At 32.8% G+C, this 24,010-nt stretch overlaps 1 protein-coding gene and 1 pseudogene across 1 annotated transcript in view; one reads left to right on the top strand and one right to left on the bottom strand.

The window, feature by feature from the left end:
- Pcdh15 (protocadherin related 15) overlaps window positions 1–24,010 on the top strand; it is a 942,952-nt gene that overhangs the window by 185,994 nt on the left and 732,948 nt on the right.
- Window positions 5,820–6,733, bottom strand: LOC124984786 (transforming protein RhoA-like; annotated as a pseudogene).

Raw genomic sequence — 24,010 nt, 5'->3', positions numbered from 1 at the left:
TAACAAATTCAAAGAGAAAAAGTTAGAAGCTTTTTTTCTATGATCTGGAACAATACAAGGATTTCACTTTGATCAGTTCTTTACAATATAAGTCCTAGGGAGAGCAGTAAGGCATCAGGAAAAAAAATAGATATTTGAGTTGGAAAAGACTTTTAAATTGTCCCTGCTTTCAGATAATATAATTTTATATAAAGAAAATTCTCAAGACTGCACCAAAAAAAATGTTAGAACTCATAAGTCAATTCAGTAATCTTGCAGGATACAAAATCAACATTAAAAAATCAATGGTATTTTAATACACTAACAGCAAACTATGTGAAAAGGAAATCAAGAAAAAGAAGTACATGCATTAAAGTTTCAAAAACGTCAAATGACTTTAGACATAGTCTCCAAGTACAATAGGCAAAGGATAGTCTCTTCAATAAATGGTGTTGGGAAAAGTGGATATCCTCAGGCAGAATAAAAGTAGACTGTTATCTCACATAATGTACAAGAACCAACTCAAAATTGATGAAAGACTTAAAGGTACTGATGCTGTGAAACTACTGGGGGAAAAAAAGGGGAAAAGCTCCATGACATTGATCCAGGCAATAGCATTTTGTGTATGGTCACACAAACCTGGACAACAAATGGAAAATAAATAAATGAGTAGGGTTATGTTAAACTGAAAAGCATAATAATAGTAATAATAGTAATAATAATAATAATAATTCACTGAGTCTAAAGAAACTACTTATAGAATAGAAAAAAATATGTGCAAACTATATATCTGATAAGGGATGCACATCCAAAATATATAAAGAAGTCAAATAACTCAATAGCAAGAAGACAAATAGCAAAATTAAAAATGGACAAATTACATAAAATAAATCTCTCAGAACAAAACATACAAATGGTCAACAGCTGTTCTTTTAGAATGTTCAAATCCTCTGGAAAAAGCAATTAAAACCACAATGTGATATTACTTCACACCTATTCTAATATCTATTATATAGGGGACAAAAATAATAAGTGTTGGTGTAGACTTGGAGAAGAGTATACTACTGCAAAATGTTTCCAACACAGACAATAAGATGGTGCTTTCTAAAACAAAATTAAAAACAGAATTACTGTGTGATCCAGAAATCTAATTTCTGGGTACATGTTCAAAGGAAATGAAATCAGAAAATTGAAGAAAAATCTGCATTATCATGTTTATTGAAGTACTGTTCACAATAGCCAATACGTGGAATCAACCTAAATTTCTATTAATACATGAATGAATAAAGAAAGTGTGATATGTATATACATACACACACATATACATACATATATATATGGACTCTGTGATACTATTATATAATTAAATCATGTCATTTGCAACAATATAGATGAAACTGGAGGACACTGTGTCAAGGAAGACAAATACTGCATGATCTCAATTGTGATATATAAAAGTTAATTCATTGAAATAAAGTTGCATTTTGGTCACCAGAGACCAAAAAGGGTAGGAAGGAGAGGAAGATGGGCAGGGATTGGTCACTGTTTACACAGTTACTTTTAAGTAGGAAGACTATGCTTTGGTGTTATATTATGTCATATGGTGATTATAATAAATATTAGTATATCACATATATTTCAAGAAAGTTAGAAAAAGAGATCTTGAATGCTAATGATAAATGTTTAAGGTGACAAATATACTGATTATCATGATATGACCATTACACAATATATACATGTTTTAAAATACTACCCACTGACACGTATAATTATTCTATATCAATTATAAATAAAACATTTTAAGAGGGGAAGATAATATAAACCAAATAAAAGGAGAAATCCTCTTTTTTCCTTTTCTCACAACATTCAACATTACCAACCCATCCCTCTCTCTAATTTCTCCTATCCTTGGCTGCCTGTTCTTGAAGAGTAGTATTCCCATCTTTTTTTGCCATCTTTGGATTTTAGTTTTTTTTGCACTTTGTATGTGATTCCACTTAATCATCAGTGGTTATAGCTAAGGAAAGATGATATTGTAGAGAGAAAACTGGGATTTGAGGAAGGAAAATGGAAAATGGATGTAAAACCAATGCTGCAGAACTGTAGTATTTAAAAGAAGAAAAGGATGATTCTTCTTTTCAGAGTTTTTTTTTTTTTTTTTTTTTTTTTTTAATGGGTAAGAGACTGGGTATTCATAGGCAGAGAAAAGGGAGTATATTAGATGTATCTATTGTCTGATAAAGTTGGCTGGGTTATCTGCTTAAAATATCAATTATAAGTTTGAGAATTCAGAATAATCAACCTCCTATAAACTTCATATTTTTTTAAGTTCTAGTAAATTTGGTGTTTGCACATACCATAATGTTTATTTTCTCCTTTTAAAATGTATTCATTTTTAATTAACAGATAATTATACACTTTTATAGAGTTACATAAAGTAAATGCTCCTTGCAACATAATCTTGGAGGAGTATGTGGAGATTAGTATATTTAATAAATCAAACTGTTTAGTATGTGCTAGGGAATTTATTTTATTAATAATAGTAATTATTGCTACTAGCACAAGGTTTGGAAGGTCACTAATCAATAGATGTTCATTTACTTGAAATAAAAAGTCCTAGCATTAATACATTTTAGAAGCATGTTGCTTTTGTTAATCAAATAATTACAACCATATTTAGCTTTTATGAGTGAATCAGATTTATGTCCACAAGGCTTACTTAAAATGCACTGTAAGTGTACAATATTAAATGAAAAATAATTTTCTCTATCTACATTATAAATCTTAGGGAATGCACATTTTTAAGCCTACTCTTCTGGTGTCCTACAAAGAAAGAATTTATTTTATCTCCTTGAATATTAGGATAGTGACTATTTTAACTTTACATTTTTAATTAAAGCAGAATTAGATTTTTTTACACTTTAGGAGAGCACAGTCGAGTGTTTTATGCACACACTCTCAGTACATGAAGGCATTATATGGATGAGGTGTTCATATTTCCCTTGCAAACAGAATTCTATTGCAAAATCCAGATAATCTTACAGAATATGTAGAAAAAAGGTATAGATAATAGAATCTTACAATAAAAGTGTCATATTATAATTATTGTAATTGCATACTACTAAGGTCAGTTTTTGCCTCAGTTCCTCATTGGCATGTTATAAAATGTGGTTCTTAGCTTTCACAAAAAAAAGCAGGTAATTATAATATTCAGAGACTTACATATGCTGATGCATGATTTTTTGTGAACACGCACTGGTGCAATCAACATACTTGTCCTTCAGTAAGGAGTAGAAAGAATTGGATTTCAGAAACCAACCCATTTAATTTCTTTGCATGATCATTACCCCCAAAAGCTTAATTCAGACTCAGTTTTATTTATAAGGAGGTACATAAGAATCCTTTTATTTCTCTATTGCTATTTCATATGATACATCAATTGTATCAGATTTTTCCTCTGTGATGTGTGACTGTAAAGCAAACGAAAAACATTTCATCAAACTTTCCCTACATAACTTACATTACTCTTTAACTATATCCGAGGACCACAGTATATGAAAATTTATTTATATTCATAATAATGCCTTAACTCAGGATCCTGTCAACAACAGCTTCTGTACAGATCAAAGGTAAATATTTAAAACTTTGTGGACCAGATGGTCTCTGTTGTAAATACTTAATTCTGCCACTGTAGCATGAGAACTATCAACAGTATATAAAAGAGTAAGATGATGGACATTGAAATTTAAATTAAACATAATTTTCACCTATCAAGAAATATATTTATCCTTTGGTGTTTTTCCAACTATTTAAAATATAAAATCTATTCTTAACCTGTGAGTTCTACAAATCAAACCATGAATGGGATTTATCCTGTGGGCTATAGTTTGCTAATTCCTGTTCTAGCAAATACTTCTAACCTACCCTTTTAAGAACAGTCAAAATTTTAGAAGGAAAAAAGATTGAAAACTTTAGAAGAGTACAAATAAAAGATAGAAGAATATTGTAAACTTGGTCTACACTCTGGTGTTTTCAGAATTTTTAGGTATGAGAACTTAGGTGTGATCATCTATAATATTAATGAAGATAATCCAGTTAAATGTGAATTTATAGTGGTAATGGTGGCAGCTCGGTGTTTCTCTTAACGTCACTTTGCTAAGCAAGAACATCTCATTTACTTAGATCATAAGTTTACTTAGGGCATCTTTGAACTCTTGCTTATCACACCTGGAACCCCATTTGCCCTCTCCCTATTCAGAATTTAGTTAAAACATGAGCAATTTGTTACAAGGAAAATTTGTACATAGGAAAGGAAAAACAAATGTTTTCCCATCAGTTTTAATACATGTAATAATTGTATTAAATTATTCCCTCAGCTTTCAAGATTATCTTGATGCCAATATAAAACCATTCCTGGTTTACTCATCATTTCTTCTTTCAAACACAATCAATGAATTATCAATCCTCCTTCATTTAAATTACTTCAAAAAGTCAACCTTGTTAATAGGTGTTTTCATAGTCTGCTACGTGAGAAAGGTGATATTGTACAATCTTTAATCTCTTTAAAGGCATTCATCCTGAGAGGTTAGAGCCCATCTTAGTATCATCACTGGTTTCTCTGGGAAGGGGGGTAGCGCATGTTTTTGTCCCCAGTTCTGGGAATTAAACCCAGTGCATCACACATGCCAAACAAGGGTTCTACCACTGAAATACACCCACAGGCATTTTTTTTTTTATGTTTTATTTTTTTTTTGAGGCAGGGTCTTGCAAAGTTGCCCAGGCTAGCCTAGAACTTGCTATCCTCCTGCCTTAGCCTCTTGAGCAGCTGGAATTACAGGTGTGGGCCAGCACACACAGTTGGAGGCCTGGTTTTTAATTGTTGCTAACATAACCATTTTTATTTATGTTGGATTAAGCATGTAGGATAAAATATGAAATATTTCTAGGCTCTTAATACTAAAGATAAGTTCTTGGCTTTTTTTTCCTAAGTAAAAGGGAACATTGCATAATAAAAATAGTAATAATAATTGAGCATACAACAAAAATAAAAAATAATTCATATGAAAAATTTCCTTTTAATATTGACATAATTTAATGAAAACATACCATGATACCCTGGAGCATTCTTTTATGATTAGATTTGTCTTTATTTTCATACAGAAGAGTATGCTGTGCTGCTTATGTTCCTATGTATAGCCATCTCTGTGTGTCTTCATGTATAATTTTTTTAATATTCCATCTGATTTTATTTCCAAATACACTTTTTTCTTTAAAAAACCAATACACTTTTCTGTGAGATGACAAATATCAGTATTAGACATCCAATTATACAAAAAAATTCTACATCTAGTCAGGGATAGATATATTTACTTTTGGTAACACACATTAAGAGGCATTAATTACACAATAAGTATAAGGTAACTAACATGAAACCACAAAATTGTAACTGTGCCACAGCTGCATGAACTTGGGCCTTTCTGACTGAGTACATTTTCAAAAAAACTATATGTCCACCCCAGAGCTATGTCAATGAAATCTGCTGAGGAGTAAAGCTCCAAAGTGATGACTCACCAGAGTTCCTTGCAGCTTGCAGATGATAGGCAGAACATATTAGTTAAAAAGTAGTTACAGCCCAATTCACAAAAGTTACCATTTCTCATTCTAAAAAGCAGCAAGAAGTCAAGAAATTCCTTGAATTAGTGCTCTGTGTCAGGTGGAGTGAAAAGAGGGCTGTTAAAGCAGGGTCAGAAGGACCCTAGCAAGTCAGATGGATTGGACATCATTAATAATCATGGTTGACCTCTCTATACTGGTAGCAAGATCATTTCTGATTTGTAATCTTAGGTAAATGAAAAAGACCAGTAATCATACACTAAGATTAATAAACAGCACTTCAAAATTAACTGCATGAGGGTTGTGCCTGAAACAATGTTTCGCAAGACAAGGCACCCAGATTTTTTCTTCCAACGTCTGGTTTGCAGAGCAGCTCTTGTGGCCATTTCAAAAACCTCTCTCACCCCATCTTTGATTTTGCTGAGCACTCCATGTACCCAAAGGCACCAATTCCATTTGCCAGATCTCTGCCTTCTTCAGGTTTTACTGTCTTCTGCTTCATCTTGGCTAACTCCCATCTCGTGTGCTCATTATTCCGAAGATCCTTCTTATTCCCAACCAGGATGATGGGTGTATTGGGACAGAAATGCTTGACTTCTGGAGTCTAGTTTTTGGTGATGTTTTCTAAACTATCAGGACTGTGAGGGAGAAACACATCAGTATAACATCAGTGTCTGGGTAGGAGAGGGGCCTCAGGCAATCGTACTTTTACTGTCCAGCTGTGTCCCACAAAACCAACTCGACCTGCTTTCCATCCACTTCGATATCTGCCACATTAGTTCTCAAACACTGGGAACTGGTCCTTGCTGAAAACTATGAGCAAGCATGTCTTGCCACATGCTCCATCACCGATCCTCACCAGTTTCTTCCTGACAGCAGCAATAGCTTACACATGTGCTGCAAAATGCATGGCCTGTGTGACAGAATTTGTCCAAAGTACCTTGAACTTCCCGGAAGAAAACTCAAACCACGACTCCGAGTCTGGCCTCTCTACTCAAGAACAACTGTCCGTGTGAGTCGGAAAATGGGAGACGAGGGTGGGTAGCACCAGAGGTGACCGCGGATTAACTAGAGAGAACTAACAGACTGCGGCCAGCAGGGAGGACCAGCGAGCGAGGGCTGGTGGCGGCGGGAAGGTCATGCAGTTGCTTTATAGAGAGATTATTTTGGCAAAATTGTGTTTTGAAAATTTAATTGACATTTATTCTCATAATGATATTTCAGCATAATCATTTATTCTAATGGTAGAAATCCAAGTACCCAGGTCAACCCATATTGTGTGTGTACGCACAGCACATCCGATACAGTTTGTTAGAATGTATCTATGTACTTAGAGATGACTAATGAAATAGTAATCATAATACTAGTAACTCTCGCTTGTTGAGTTCTTCTCTGTACCAGACATTATGTTAACCAAGCTACTTGCATTTTCTTATCATCGAAGCTATGATGAAACATAGCTTCATAATTCATCACTAAAAATTAGTGTACTCAAAACATTTCCACAGTTCTACCTTACAATGCATGTTCCAGCACATAACTCATCAGTCACAAATGCCTGTGTATAGGAAATGCATCAAATTAGTAAGGAGCTGAACTTGATGGGGCCTTTGCTGTGGCTCCAATGTCACTTTAAGAAGGGAGGATGTGTATGTTCATTCCTCCAAACGAAAGCCTTTCCTGTGGTTTCGATAGATACATTTCAACCTCAATTATTCATGAGCTTAGCTAATATGCGTAATTTGCCTGTAAGAAATTAGAGATATCAGAATATATACTACTTCTCCTCATAGCATTCTTAAAAAAAACAGGACTTCAGGTCATATTAAACTGAAACATACATATACAAAATATAGAACTACTCCTCAGTTTTCTGATACTTCCTGAAAACTGAGAGTTTTATTTCTGCTGAAAACTCATTTCAGAAGTTTATGTGAATGATCTGTGACCTTTCTACTCCTCAGCATCTTTCACCTCTTCTCTATTCTTATTCTTCTGTCTTTTCTGTTCATTCTACTTTATGCTATTTAGTCATGACAAATAATGTTGTACATTGTATTATTCCTGAATGCTACAGGATTCTAATCATTCATTTTCTTACTTAGTTTAAATCCAAGTAACCAGATTACAAAATCTTACTGTATGGAAGATCATACGATGTAGTCATATTCCATACATAAGGTGAATGTATATATTCTGTTTATCTTATGCCAATTATTTCTTAGTAAGATTACTTCTAAAGTATGATTTTACTATCATTCAGAGTCCCAGAGAGGTTAGGTAATTAAAACTTGCTAAATATATCATCTTAAAGATCTGAAACTTTGGGCTGGGGAGATAGCTCAGTCGGTAGAGTGCTTGCCTTGCAAGCACAAGGCCCTGGGTTTGATCCCCAGCACCACCAAAAAAAAAAAAAAGAAAAAAAAAAAAAAAGATCTGAAACTTTATCCATAATTTGCTAAGTGACCATCTCACTGGAAGTAATCTCAGCTATAGTCTTAGATCATTCATGATTTTTATCAAATATTCATGTTTTAAAGAGGCAATGAAATTTGTTATAAATATGAATTACTATAATGACATATTGCTTATAAAATACTTTCTTCATGCTGGATTTAAACAAGTTTAAAGACTAACTCTACAGGGCTTGAAAACCATTAATTTTCAAATTTTTAAATTGCCAAGTTTTAGCAGTAAAAATGGGAATCAAAGAAAAATTAGAAGACTAAAGAGTATAAAGCAATAAAACATATTATTAATGCATCTGAACACATATTAATATCACCTCCATTAACTTGCTCTAAATACAGATCTCATGAGTTCTATCCCTGGAAGTTCCCATAACTCTTAAGTGAGACTCAGGGTTTCTCATTTTAAAAGGGTCCTGGATTGCTGTGAGTTCACTGGTATATTTCTCAACATTTACTTTGTTTTAAAATTAATTAGAGTCACTTATTTAAAAATTCAGATTACTTCATCCAACCAAAAATATTTGATATTTTTTAACTGGAACCATGTCTGGGAACATGAATTTTATCAAGCACACCTGGTGATTACAGTACTATGAGTCTACAAAACGTGATGAAAAGTGAAAACACACTTGCAAAGTCTTCATTCCAAGAATCCCAAACACAACAAAATTCAAGGTCTTCAAGAGAATAATACTATGATTTCACATACGTTTATCTAGGAATGTTTTCTTTATTCTCATCTAAGTTTCATGGACAATTTAAGGAGAGTTTGTTTCTATGTTCTTTCTATACTTTCAGAATTTCTGTAGTTTCCACAGTGCTGTCCTTCATGCCTTTCTTTTGTTGTAGTTCCTTTAATGTAGGATCAAACCTCGGAAAACTGAAGGCTGATTCCACCCACAGACACACTATTGAGTTTTTAATTTTTTTGTTCATTTTTTTGTGTATTTGCTATATTTGAATTGAAACTAGCATTTATAGCCTTTGCATCTAGATTTACAATTTTTACTTTTATTATTATTTTTTTTTAACCAGGAATTGAATCCAGAGGTGCTTAACCACTAAGCAATATCCCCAACCCTTTTTTTAAATTTTATTTTTTATATTTTGAAATGGGGTCTTGCTAATTTGTTTAGGGCCTTGCTAAGTTGCTGAGGCTGGCTTTGAACTTACAATCCTCCTGTCTCAGCCTCCCTAACCACCATGCCCAGCTAGATGCATATCTTAAAAACATGAAATGAATTCATAATTCTGAGCCTAGACTTGTATATGTTAAGGATTTCTAAGTAGACTGCACCTTTTTTAGACAGAGTATCATAATTTTACTTTATCACCATCTCTACCATTCTTAATAATCTCACTGACACCAAAAGCATTTCCACATGTCCATGATCATTTCTCATTGGGAATAGTTTTTATTTTTGAGAAACTTTCTCCTTTGTCATGTTTCTATAAAAAATCAGAGATCACAAAATTGTACACTTCAATATAAATGAGGGAGCAATTTTTACAAAAGGGATAATATTTTATGTGTTTTATTTTAAATACCTAAAATGATTCACATACTTTGTTATTTGTAGGTACCTGATTTTGCAATCCCTGGTTTATTTGATTTTTGTCTCTATGATTAAAATGAAAGTCTATGGTCTTTATGCAAATATAGATGCTGTCTTATTCATATCTATATCCTTAGCACCAAGCTAACTGTGGAGTACTTGGCTTAGAATAAATTCACATATGTGTGTTTCACTGATTAATATGATTGCTTTTCAGACTTTTACCAACATTATAAACTTTACAATTCCAAATATTTTATTATTTTGTTGTCCATTAGATTGTATTCAGAAGGTTCTCCTCTTTCCTTTCCTTGTCTCATAAGCCCTGCCTATCTTGGTGGGGATGAGGGTGTTAAAGAAACTTAGAGTCAAATCTATTGAGCATACTTTTCTATGGCACTTCATATGTAGTACAAATTTGTCTCATGTCCCAACAGATGCCAGGCCTATGGTTCCTGATAGAAATCACCCTTCCCATCTTCTACTGTATATACTCAATTCTTATCACTTACCTACTTTTGTAGTGTATGTTTATTCTAAGTTAATTCATATTATGTAATTCATCACTTAATTTGTTCATTCTTTTAGGTAATATGCTACTTTCCACTGTGCTTTTAATCTTTAGCAGGGATAATGAACATTTAGAACACATTGTGTGAATGAATAAATACATACCCAGCACTCTATAAAAAGTAAACACGTTAAAATGCAAGCCTGGATGAGAAACAACAAAAAAAATCATCATTTACTGAATATTTATTGTATGTTGGGCACTAAACTAAGAAAATCCTGTACATTATCTCATTTTATTTTCACTACAGCTCTTAGATAGACACTTTGTCCTTTCTGATGAGAAAATAAAGGTTCAAGGAAGAGGTAGTAACAAGCAGAACTCAGAATGGAAAAGTGAACTCTTTGATCCCAAGTCTGGTCCCTTACACAGCATCCTGCAGTGGGATTTTGCCTCCAGGTGGGGATTTTTGTGGACAAGCATGGAAGGGTTAGGAAAGTTCAAGGAGAAGGTTCAAGAATGACAATAGTTCCCTGACAAGACCTCTACGTGCAGTGACAGAGCACTTCATCTGCACTTATTTTGTTTAAGTCTTTATTATTTAGGTCAGGTAGTGCAAGTAAATTTTAATGTAAAATCATAGATCTGTGGTTATTTTGATGACTAAAATTATTCAAATTCAAGTTACTTCAAAATTCCAAAAAGATAAAGTTCTTAACTTTCAAAAAGTCGTAAGTCGGTCTGGGGTTGTGGCTCAGTGGCAGAGTGCTTGCCTGGCATGTGCAAGGCACTGGGTTCGATTCTTAGCACTGCGTATAAATAAATAAAACAAAGGTTCATTATCAACTAAAAACATATACATTAAAAAACGCCATAAGTTTTAAACCATTAACATTCTTTTAAAAAACAATATTGCCTTAAAAATAATCCCTAAAAATCAATAAAGCTTTCAACATTTCCAACTGATTTTACATATATTATGTATTTTAAAACTTCTTAGAAAAAGCAAAATATTATATATATGGTACTGGCAGGAAGTCATGATACACCTAAATGATTCAACATGAGAACTTTTCTGACTTCTCAGCTTCTCTACCTTAGTATTACTGCAGTATTGCTATTGTCACATTTAAGATATTTCAAATTTTTTCTACCATATTAGTATGTAGCTACAATTTTGTACATAGTTCTAGTGTATATATAGGTGTGAGTGTGTACACTTGTGTGTGTTGCCAAGTATTGCTTACTATTTCCTTTGCTAATTTTAATCCATTTTTTTATATAATTGCTTTCTTGTAACTCATACGATGTATTCAAATAGGTTTTTATGCTGCATAATCTAATACTTCATGTCCCATTTCAGTTTTACTTTTGATATTTTCAAAAATCTATAGAACTCATGAACACATGTTGTTCCATCCTAGAGAAATGTTGCTATCAAAAAAAAAAAAAAAAAAAGCAAATAGCAGTAACACCAACAGACTCAAAAATGAAACAAACAAAATCAAAAAAAGGATGTTTTCACATTTCTCTGATGCTACCAGTGGATCCATTGTCCTGATATGTACCTGCAGAAAGTCATCCATGACTTATATGAGAACCAAGTGTAGTTTGAGCTATTAACCGGGAATATCTGGCCTCAGGAACTCACAGTTGGATAATGGCTGTTCGAGAATGCCTGAGTCATTGGTTGTCCTGCGTCAGCTCACTGCTCAAGTTAGATACAAACTTTGGATGTGGGAGTGACCTGCTAGAGCCAAATGGCTTGCTTACCTCCATTCCCCATCCTTTTTTTCCTCTAAGAAGCTCCTACCCATCCCCTTAGATCTGTACTGCTATAAATAAAGCAAGCTGGGGCTCCTTCCTTTGTTAGAGCCTAACCCTTCTGGACAGCTCAATTGGTCATGCTCCTGCTTCAAAATTATTTTTGCCTTTTTGTCTTTATTTCTGATATATGTATTTTTTAACTTTTATTTTGCAGCCAACCTATCCCTCCAACAGGAACCCTTTCCCTCAGCCATGTGAGATTTGCTCAAGATGTACCTATTTTATTTGTTCACCATGATTTGACTTCATATACAAAAGCTGATTCCCTAACCCATTCTCTTCCGATATTCGGAAAGACTTCTCTCTGGATTCCAAGGCTCTCATTCTTCTTCCCCTTATTATTTTCATTATTCCTAAATTATACCAAAGAAGTAGTACAACAAAACAGAATTATACTCAAAGGACAAAAGAATGCAGAGATTGATAATTAGGATAGGCCAGAATGTTTACCAGAGAGAAGTAGTGAAAAGCATGTAAATGCTTTTGGATAAAGACAATGAAAAAATGTAAATAGAATGAGTGTACAATTACAGGTGATGAGGTCCTAGAAGATACAGTTAACCTCCTGAATCTAAGATTTTCTACTGTAAAATGCCTAACATATACCTATGTCATTGGGCTCACATAGAATGAGATAATCTTGTTTAAATGTTTAAACAGTGTCTTAGATCAAACACTCAAATTATGAAAATATTTTTGAAATGTGAAGTACATTAAAGGCATGTTCTAGAATTAAGGCCATTAAGCAAATAAAAGCCAGTAGGTTTGGGGGCACAAGAGCTGATATACAGCATTTCTAAAAACAATTAAAAAATAATCAGGATGTGCCATAGTGGACAAAGCCTCTTCACTCTATAAGGCTATGATATGACTAGGTGATATTCATACCCCTAGAAGGATGAGTCAAAGACAACATAACTGGTAGAACAGGATAAACAAACATAGCTACTAATATTTTCCAGTGCATATTTTATCCATGAAACTGTCTCATTATCATTCATGGAACTATTAAAATACACAAATGCAAATAAAGTTTTATTTTTACAACATTCAGAGAATTTATTTCAGTGGCATGAATATATGCAAGTAATAGAGCTACACATAAGAAGCGTTAAACCAATATTTAGCCATCTAATATATTATAAATAGTCCTGCCTTCACACACGTTTCCTCTGGGGAGCAAATAGAGTTATTTACTTTCTGTTGTTATGCAGTGTTCTTCAGAATGCCTTTTTTATAAAAATGTTAAATTAATATGGGTGGAGAGATGGTTAAGAAAACATTGCTCTATACCAACACACATAACTATGTGATTTATATAATAAATGCAACCACAACTGCAGTATATTTTCTGGATGTTAATGGCCTGAAATTCCTTTTAGAAGCAGCATTAATCAGTCAAGGATGGGTTATTTTATGGTCTTTAATGGCCTTTGTTGATAGATGGAGATTTTGTTTACAGATTATTCTTCATTGAACTGCCATACATTGCAAGCTATGATTCTTAAGAGATGTTCTCAAAATACAAATTATGCTGCTAAGAAATCTGTTCACAGCTAAATTAAATTAGATAGCTGCATTCTTTATGAAGCATAGGTAATGGAACAGTATGCCACAAATGCCTTTTCCCAGGACATTCATGTGGAATGTCTTCAACATACAATTTTTTGCTAAGAAATATCTCTCTGTTTGTGTGCAAGTTTATGAGCCTACTTGTAACTTCTGAGTAATTTATGTATAATATGTAACATTTGAATTTATTTTATGAGGTTTGACTCTTATAAAGAATATCTGCCTTTGGGTCAGACATTACCAACAATTTTCATTTTTTTTTAAATGAACAGAAACAGAAGCATTCATTTATACTTTCAATGTTTAATGTACTTAAAGTTCAGTGGTGAGAGTTTTAATAATTGTTGCAGTGAAAGTTTTGTTTCACACAGAAAATAACTGTTTATTGTACCTTTCAGGGTTACATTATCCACGGGCTTGTAATACATGATTATCATTCATCTTGGTTCTAGATAATATTTTGCTCATATAAGTTTTGTAGATTAAGTACAGAGTCTAAAAGTTTGGGTATGACTAAATTACTTCAGAATACATTTTTATTTCCCAAACATTATTGACTTTTAAAATCTCCACCTAAGAATTTAAGTCTTTATCTCCCTCCCCATTTCTCTCCCTTCCACCCTACTTCCTTCCATCCTTCCTTCCTTCCTTCTGGTGAATAATGACAGAAAACAAATGGTTGTATTTGAATTGGACTTCACTAAATAGGACATTATTAAATTAATTACACATGAAAGTTGGATTTTTATGAGGACTTAAATGCCTGCCTTCCTTTCCCCCAACTAGATGACATCATTTCTTTTACTTTAATAATTTTCTTTTTTAATTTTGTATGGAACTTTTACATAGAGAGCCCCTCCAGAAGCCAGAGGTATGCCTGATCCTCATTTTAGTGTTATCACTTTGTAGAGGTGATCCAAGAAATGTATTTCATGTTTAAAATTTTGTTTTAAGATATTCATTATTTGCACAAGTCTTCTCACAAATGCCATAATTATATAGGCAAAGCCTTTCCAAGGAGAACTGCAGAGGGCAGAGGTGGTAGCATGAGTAGTAATGTCTTACCTCACAGTAAACTTTGAAGCAACAAGTTCAGTCACTGCTATTCCTGTCAGGATTGTAAGGATTCTTTGTTATAGACAATAAGAACTTTTTAAAGTTACTGTTGATTGACTGAGGAGATCTAATATTCATCCTAATAAATACAGTAAGTTAATATAAATTTGAAAGTCTCTCTTGTCCTGTAGATCATTATACTTCCTTACTGAATAAGTAGCTTTTATGCTAATTTAATGCTAAGGATCAGAGGCTATTTTCTCCTCTTAACCTAAAACTAGAATAATTTGGTTTGTAAACAAATTGGTATAATATGCAGAACATAAATATATGCTAGGATCTGAGAGATCCCTGAGGGCAAGAAATTGCATTTGTGTATAGTATCCACTGTCTTCTTCCCATACCACTTATACCATTATCCCAATTTTTAAAAAATATTTAATAGTATTATAGACTATTATATATTGGGTATGGAAGTTACAGACAGTATCAGAAAATTTACACTAGGACTCTCCAAAATTACTAAATTTAAACAAATTTTTAGAGAGTTCTTTCTTAACTATTAATACATACCATTTATAATACACATAAATTTAATTTCAAATTCTTGTGACTGATTCAATTATGTTGTGTCATATTGCATGATTTGCCCTATGTAAAAGGTGCTAATTAAATGCAAACATTTTAAATTACTCTTTGTTTCACCATTTTAGGGACTTTATCTTATCTTTTTTGGTACCAGGGATTAAAGCCAGGCATGCTTAAACATTGAGCCACATTCTCAGTCCTTTTTTTATTTTTATTTTGAGACAGGGCCTCACTAAATTGCTTAGAACCTAGCTAAATTGCTGAGGCTGGCTTTGAACTTGCGATCCTCCTGCCTCAGCCTAGGGAGCTGCTGGTATTACAGGCACATGCCACCATGCCCAACTTTATCTTCACTTCACATTTACTTTCATGAATACAAGTGAATATCAAAGAACTCAACAGCTAAAAGACCCTGTTACTGATGTTAATAATTTTTTCTTATGACCTCAGATTGGTATAATTTTCTTTTCTTTTTTTAAATTCACTCTTTTTTTAAAGGCATTTGCAACTGCCAATCATTTGGTCTTAGGTTGAAAACACTCAGAAATTATTCATTAAAAGGTTTAGACTCATCAGACTCTGAAACACAAGACAGAGATTTTTAAGGCTATTCATGCATAAACTAGTTCCTCTCTCATCCTTCCCTTAGGAATTATTTTTTAATTAAATTTATTTTAACTCATACATGAAAATTGAACACATTAATGGGGAAGAATGCGATCTTGGAATTCATGTACACGTTGTAATTCTGCTGTCCTTTCTGTCTAATTATCTAAAGGTGACTTTGACTTGAATTTTGAACATCCTTTTACCAATCGGTGTTCTCTTTCATATCCTTTCTGAACAAGTCTAACCTGATTTGCTACTACCTTGATTTCTGCTAACCCTACCCACTCATATCCTACACATATTACGAGTTTTGGTTGATTATATTTGAGGACAATCTTCATTTTCTGGAATTAGAGCATACTTAGCTTCTCACTATAAACTTGATCCTAAACTATTGCTTCAATGTCTAAGGCAGTATATGGGTGGAAAACCTTTATTTTCTTTAATTTTATTCTGCCTCCTTGATAGTAAGAAAGACGGGGACTAGAAAAGCTTTTCTAGGCAGTATGTGAGGCCTGTCCAAGAGAGTTGTAATTATTCTCCTGTATCTAAAAAGCAAGTATGATTTATGGTTTCTATGAAGAATTTTGGGTAGTTGCTTTTAGAGTCCTTAGTTTGTCTTCCTCTATCTCTCCATTCATGAGAGTTATTTTTGGAGAATAGTTTTTACCTGTCAGGAATTAAAATTATCACCACTCTGACCAGTTCCAGCAGACAAGCTAGTGTACATTAAAAAATAAATTCTCAAAAATACAGAATCTTCTATTGCTTCTTCACCCATAGTTAGTTTCAGTGATAAACTCAATAAACTCAGTTTCCAGATTCTCCATGGAAAAAGATGGAATATAAATCCAGCACCCCACCTTACCAGTTGCTACCTGAAGTCGGGTTTCTAAACAACTGTTTCTGGGAACTGGCCTGGCTATGGTTCACTAGTTACTCAGGGCTGTAAAGAACAAGACAGAGTACTAGGGAGCAGGTCCCACTGACAAAATGAAGCAGCAGTCCACCCTAGAAGAAGTTTGACTGCTTATTTTGCACCTCACTTTTCAGTTGCCACCAAGGGATTGGATTCTGACTCTCTTGTCTCCAAGAGCTGATGGATTATTTTTCTACACCACAAGATCATAAGCCTCTTGAAGCCAGGTATTACTGTACCCTTAGTACCTAACCTACAGCCTGGAACATCATAGCTACTCAAGTTTTTCTTTTTTCATAATTTTTATTGGTATATTATAGTCGTACATAATGGGATTGTCGTTACATATTTGTACATTCACAGAATACAACAAAACAATTTGATTAATATCATTCCCCAGTATTTTCCCTTTCCCTCCTCTCCTGACTTCTCTTGGTCCATTTCCTCTACTTTACTCATCTCCCTTAATTTTCATAGGATCCCCCCCATCTTTCTTTTCCTTTTTCCCTTTCTTTCACATAAGAGAAAACATTCTACCCTTGAATTCCTAAATTTAGGACCAAGGTATTTTAAATGATTGAGCATTAATTTCTCTGCTATTGGAACAACTTGATAAATAAATTATAACTGGGGACACATAATTTTTCTTAACCTATCAATATTTAATTTCCAGGAAAATTTAAGATTTGTTGCCCTTTCTCTTATTTATGATGAAATAGTAATAACTGCTTTTGGAAAAATGAAAATTCCATGACATGTATAAGCATAATTAAATAGTATAATACTATAATTTTCCTGAAAATTAACCTGAAAGGAAAAACTGGGGGTAATTTCTTTTCCAACTTGATTTAACAGTTTTTTTAAGACTTCTTGGGACATGACTATCTGCACAAATCAATTGAGCTTTTCTAGACACCATCAGATTAACTCACTTGTGCCTTTGAGGCAGAAGATGAAGTGTCTATTTTTCAAATCTCAAGTGCCCTACCCGCAGGAAAGCAATATTATTTTTCATTTAATGAGCTTTAGCACATGAACAATTAAGAAGACATAAATGAATGAGGCTAATCAGTAAAAGCAAGAACTTGCCTCTGGGAACCTGCTAAAGTTGATTGTGGTTCTTATCTGTAGTGTTATCTGTTAAGCTAATAGTATCAATGGGTGGGAAAACACTGACTAGCAATTGTGTGTGATTGGTACTACCATGTTTTAAATCTTCTTTTAAAAAATTACATAGTGCTCGCAAGACTGATGATACTGATAGAAAATGAAGCTACTGGTTGACCTACAACTGTCAAATTGTTATTAAAGAATAAATTTAAAAAATAAAGAGTGTTTTTCTTAGTCTGGTTATTAACAACTTCTCTGAGGGTTAGCTTTAATCACTGCAAGAAAGCTTGTCTTATTCTAAGGTAGGGGGTAAGCCATTTAATGAAGAACAGATTGATTAGAACTTTTTTTCAAAACTTTAATAAAGGCCAAGTTTTAAAATATTCAGCTCCCTAAAGAAACTGGGAACTTTGGCATTTTTAGTAAGGGAATTGGTAGTTTATAGAAAACTGCTATTTTGGAGTACCAAAATGAAGTGCTAGAAATTCTCACAGGATTGATATCCCAATTAAAGAAGTTCAGCTTATGGTTGGGGTGTGCACTGAGTGGTCTATTTAAATAAACCTTTAGGACAAGCAATTTCTTCTAGGGAAACTGTATATCTAGGGTCCCTGAAAGTACCTTTTTAGAACTAGTGCATTTGTATATTGTATTTTGAAGATTTAAAAAATTTTAGTGACATATTAATTTATGCATGATGGTAGGATTTGTGGTTATTCACACAAACACACCATATAACAATGTAACTTGGAAGATTTTTAGGTACACAATTCAGTGTAGTTTATATTTGGATATGATAAGGGAGATACTGGCTTACTAAATTGTGATATACCAAAGAAAACCTCTTTTTTGGTTAAGGCATTTTTGTATTTATAACTTTTGACATTTCCTTTTCCTTAATTTTTTGTTTCATTATTTAAAAATATTCATGTATATTTTATGACTAAATTTTCATTCCTAAGGGGCATTTAGTCAAACTACTTTCACTTGCAAGCATTTTTATTAATTTTTGAGTCATTATTTTAATTTATTTATTTTCTTAAACTTATATTAAATGACACATAAAAACAAAATTCACATATATTAATAGGGTACCATGTGATATTTCCATATATGCATACCTTGTATGTTTAAAGAGGCTAAGGGTACCTATCCCCCCTCAAAATATCCTTTATTTATAATGAAAGCATTCTAAACCCTTTCTTCTACTTCTTAAAGTTTAAAGTACACTATATATCTACAATCACATTACTGTGCATGCACGAACTTCTTACTACTGTGTGTCACTTAGCACCTGCTAATTCTCCTTTCCCCATCCCTCACTTTTCCCACATTCCCCAGCCTATGGCAGTCATCATGCTCCCTTTGGCTTCTGTGAGATGGACTTTTCTATATTCTACGTGTGAATGAGATCATGTAGTCCCTGTGTTTTTGTGCCTGGCTTATTTCATTTCACATAATGTACTCCAGGTTCTTCCACATGATTGTAAAGGATGGGCTTTTATTTTATTTATTTTTCATGATGTTGCCATGACTTACAGTTTATTTACTGAAAACTTGACTCTAGTTGTCCCATCCAAGAATGTCCAGGATAGTAATGCTATCTACACAGAGAAAGAGAGTAAATGGGAGTTTAGATGGATGAATTTTGAAAGAGAAAACAAAAGAAAAATGTAAGAAGAGTAAGAAGAATATTAGAGGAAAAGAAAACTGAACATGCAGTAATTTAAAAGAAAAAATAGAAATTGCTTAAGTAGGATAAACCAGTTAAAAGAAAGATATGAAAAGATCTTTATGTGGATAACATATTACTCATGATGATAGATTTAGGAGATAAATTTATCAATGTTGTGAAATTTGGGAACTTGTTTTATGTGTTTTTACTTTGAGAAAATACTTTTGAGGGTATTTACAACCTTTTTAACAGAAGCAAACCTGTTCTTAATCATTTCTTTTGTAATAATGAGATGACTGATATATCCTACAATTAAAAGCAGAAGCCTTTTTTCCTTTCTGAAATTTGTTATCTTTATTGTTTTAATTTTATGACTTTATATCCTAAGTAAAGGAGCATAAATAATATTTCTAGTTTTAGATCAAATATTTCCCTTTTGACCTTTTATTTCCATATTAATTTTAAACAATAAAAACAGTGCATTTAGGTAATAATTTTGTGTGTGTTTGTGTGTGTGTGTGTGTTTGCCATTTGCACTTCAAGTAAACAGTTGTAGCTAAATAGATCTCCATTTGAAGGGTTATTGTGCAGGTGTTGAATGTACTTTAGAGAGTCTATTTTCACACATTTCCACTACGATAGCAGAAAACAAAATCAAGTCCTTTTCCTTCCAGACTTGTAAATGAGGTTTGCAATTTAAGCAACTGATGTTGTTGATTAGCATATGAACATTTCTTTCTGATAGAATTTAAGAGCTGATGATCTCAACTAATGTATGTTCGCATTTTGTAAATGGAATATGCTTGAATAACTTTAGTGTATAGTTCTGCATGCCCCTTCCCATCTGTAAGTCAAACAATAAAAGCATATGCCAATTATGATATCCTTATTAGTATATAACTGTCCCATGTAGTATTGTCTACATGTCCAATCCTTTAGCTTTGCTTATAGGTGTCTTTAATTTTGACCCAAATGTGAAAAGTCAATATCAACAGGTCTGACACTTAGTAAAATGGATGAAAAGAGCAAGTAGCCTAAGTAGCACAAGTAAAAATAAACAAAAGAAACACTATGAAATATTTTAATTTCTCAATTTCTTGGCAGAATAATCCATATATTATACTCATTGAATCAAAGTTATTAATTGAATGGATTCAATATTTCATCTCAGAGATTTGATCTGTTTAATATAGGGAATGTGTGATTTTATCTATATAAGGTCAATAAAGGCAAATCTTGTCTATGTACTATTTAGGGAGACATATATTGCAAGGTACCTGTCAACCATAGCAAGTAACAAACAAAAGAAATTCAGGAGAGTGTAGGAAAATGTATGCAAGAGACTCTAAGGTACCAGTGATGTTCTACTTCTTATCGGTTGCTATTCCACATGTCTCTTAGTCAGCTATTTCACTACTGAGACTAGAAGACCCAACCAGAACAATTCTAGAGGAGGAAAATTTTATTAGAGGGCTCATGGTTTCAGAGGTCTTAGATCATAGAAGGCTGGTTCCATTCCTCAGAGCTCGAGGTGAGGCTGAACATAATGGTGGGAGAGGGTGGTGGAGGGAAGCAGTTCACATCACGTGATCAGAAAGCAGAGAGACTCCACTCTCCAGATACAAAATATATACCTCATAGCCACACTCCAATTCCTACCTCCTCCAGTCACACCCTACCACTTCAATTAATCCCATCAGGGATTAATTCAATGGCTGGGTTAAGACTCTTATTTTTATTTATATTTATTTTTACAGACTGCATTTTGATTCATTGTACGCAAATGGGGTACAACTTTATGTGTCTGTGATTGTGCATGATGTAGAATCATACCATTAGGGTAACCCAATCTTTTCTCCTCTGAACCTTCCTGCATTGTCTCACATGTGAGTTTTTGGGGAGTACCTCACATCTAAACCATAACAACATGCACTTTTTTTCATTCGATATTTTTCTATAGAGTAAATAGAAATGCATATGTTTTAGGGATTTCATGTGTATTTTTACCATAAGAAAAAGCTTGATGAAAAGTGTATACAAATTTTTGACAAAATGGTTTTTTGATTATACCTTTGTAAGAATGTAGTTCCCTCATTTCACATGTGAGGTCACTGTATGTTCACCTTTAATCACAGATTCAATGAAATAATCAAATGGAATTTAACAATATTTATGAAAGTAGAAGTAGTGTTTTTTCTAATTGAGATGAAAAGGATAAAAATATATATTTATAAACCTTTCTTATTCTATATAAATGTGGGAAATGAAAATATTTACATTTTTGAAAAGAAAAAACAATAAAATGTTAACACATGATAAAAATAGTGCAATATGTGAAGAATACTGTGGCAGTTGGAATATATAATATATAAGATTAAGTATTTTTGTGGTATATTGTTTATCCAGTCATCTCTATGTGTGTATATTTATGTGCTATTAATCCTTAAATCAAGATAGTGCATCTATATAGATAAGCATTTTATCCCCATTGAACAAATAACATAACTGAGACAAAGTAAATGACATGTAAATGAAATTACATAAATATAAGCAAGAACATCCTAATTTCAATTATGGTAGTCTTTAGAAAGCAATGATTAAAGTATAATTATCAAGTCTATTTAGTAACAAAACTAGTGCTTGCTAGACTTAGTTATCTCCTTATGTGTAAAATGAAAATAGTGTATTTTAATAGAACAGAAATAAAATTTTCAATTATAAACTCTTTGTATCTTCCCAGCTAACACCCATCTATGAATTCTACCTGATTCCAAAATTTAGACACTGTATTTCACAATATTATTCAAGATCGTGATTTTTATAGTAAGGATAGAGTGTTCTTTAAAAACTCATCTTGAGAACCTTCATGGATATAAAGAGACCTTGGTATGTTTTTTAGAGAAATTTCTGTTGTTATTTTAGTTGTATTTGTTTTACCCCAATGACTCAAGAGAAACAAAAATTTTAATATCAAACTATGAATCTTTTGATATCATCTTGTTAAATATTCATTTATGTACTTTTAAGATAACATAAGTGCACTACTAAGGATGTTGTGGTCTATTTGACTTTGCTTTACTTATTTATGTTATTAACTCAATTTTCAAAACAATTGAAAATAATAGAAAAAAGTAAAGAAAGAAGAAACAAAGACAGAAAGACACAAGTCAGTGAAGATGATTCTCAAAGCATTTCAATGCCTAGATTAGGTTCAATACAAGCTTAACAAAGTCGGGTTTTTTTCCCCAAAAATGTTATTCATAATGGGCTCAATAAATATGCATTGAATGAATTAATAAATCTAAGAACTAGATTAAATTACTTCTAAAGATGCGTTTAATTCTAGGTTTTCATAAATTTATAAAGTTTGAGGCTGGGAATATAGCTCAGTGGTAAAGAGATTGCCTAGCATGCATAAGGCCCTGTGTTTGATCCCTAGCATAACACCAAGAAAAAAAGAAATGCAAATTCATACAGTTTCAAGATATTTTATTTAAGTTATATTATCCAGGTGATTGATTGTACTGACTTTCTTGAGTCGAACCTCAGAAAATTGTATTCAGGTTGCATGGACAGATGAAGTTAGTTGAAAACAGGAACTTGGGAGTCAGAGAAAAATGTACCTTCATTTATTAGAACTTTTTTTTGTTTTTTAGTGGTTTCTGAGACAAAAACAAAAATGGAAAACAACTAATCAGTTTCTTTTATAGACAATTCAAAAAATTATTCTTTAACAATTCCTAAAGAGGGAGCAGCTCAAAATAAAATTATTTTATGTTCATTTTTCAAATATTTTGATTTCTATATTTTGATCAAGTTGTATAAATGACAGTATACATTTCCCCTTTTGCTTTATCTTAAATGTTTATGATTCACTTAGAAGAAAAACAGTGTATGTCATGTACAAGTGATATCATAAGTATTTTCACCTAGGCATTATTTTTAAAAAAATTTAGAGCACTTAATTAAGCTCTAAATTCATTTTACTCCATAATTGTTGATTAGTATTTTCATGCTACCAAAGCAAGATTATGGAAAAGTGTAAGTGCTGTACAGGTCAGAAATTCCTTGGTACTTATGCTGAAATGATTGGAGTAGGTGTTTAGGGATTTTTTTTTTTTTCTCCTGTATTTTTCAAGTAGGTCAGCAATACTGTAATTATTTTCATTATTATACTACAGGAGCAGTCAACATATTTTAAAAACTGAAGAATAGAGGTCTAGGCTGTAAAATCTTATGCATTAGCAGCAAAATTAGCCTAAGGAGCAGGCAGACATAATTTAATGAATTTGGGAGCACATATGTTGCCCCCTAGTTTCTGATATTTCTCTCTTTGGTTATGTTGCACTTTACTTGATGATAGAGCTCATTTTGCCTGGTGCAGTGGCAAATATATGTAATCCAAGCCACTTGGGAGGATGAGGAATGAGGACCCTAAGTTTGAGTCTAGCCTCAGCAACTTAGGGAGGCCTAAGCGAACTTAGTGAGATCCTGTCTTAAAATAGAACACGAAAAGGGCTGGGA

The sequence above is a fragment of the Sciurus carolinensis genome, chromosome 5 (genome assembly GCF_902686445.1).
Source record: "Sciurus carolinensis chromosome 5, mSciCar1.2, whole genome shotgun sequence".
NCBI lineage: Eukaryota > Metazoa > Chordata > Mammalia > Rodentia > Sciuridae > Sciurus > Sciurus carolinensis.
The sequence above is the reverse complement of the archived record's forward strand: the minus strand, read 5'-3'. Positions and strand labels throughout refer to the sequence as shown.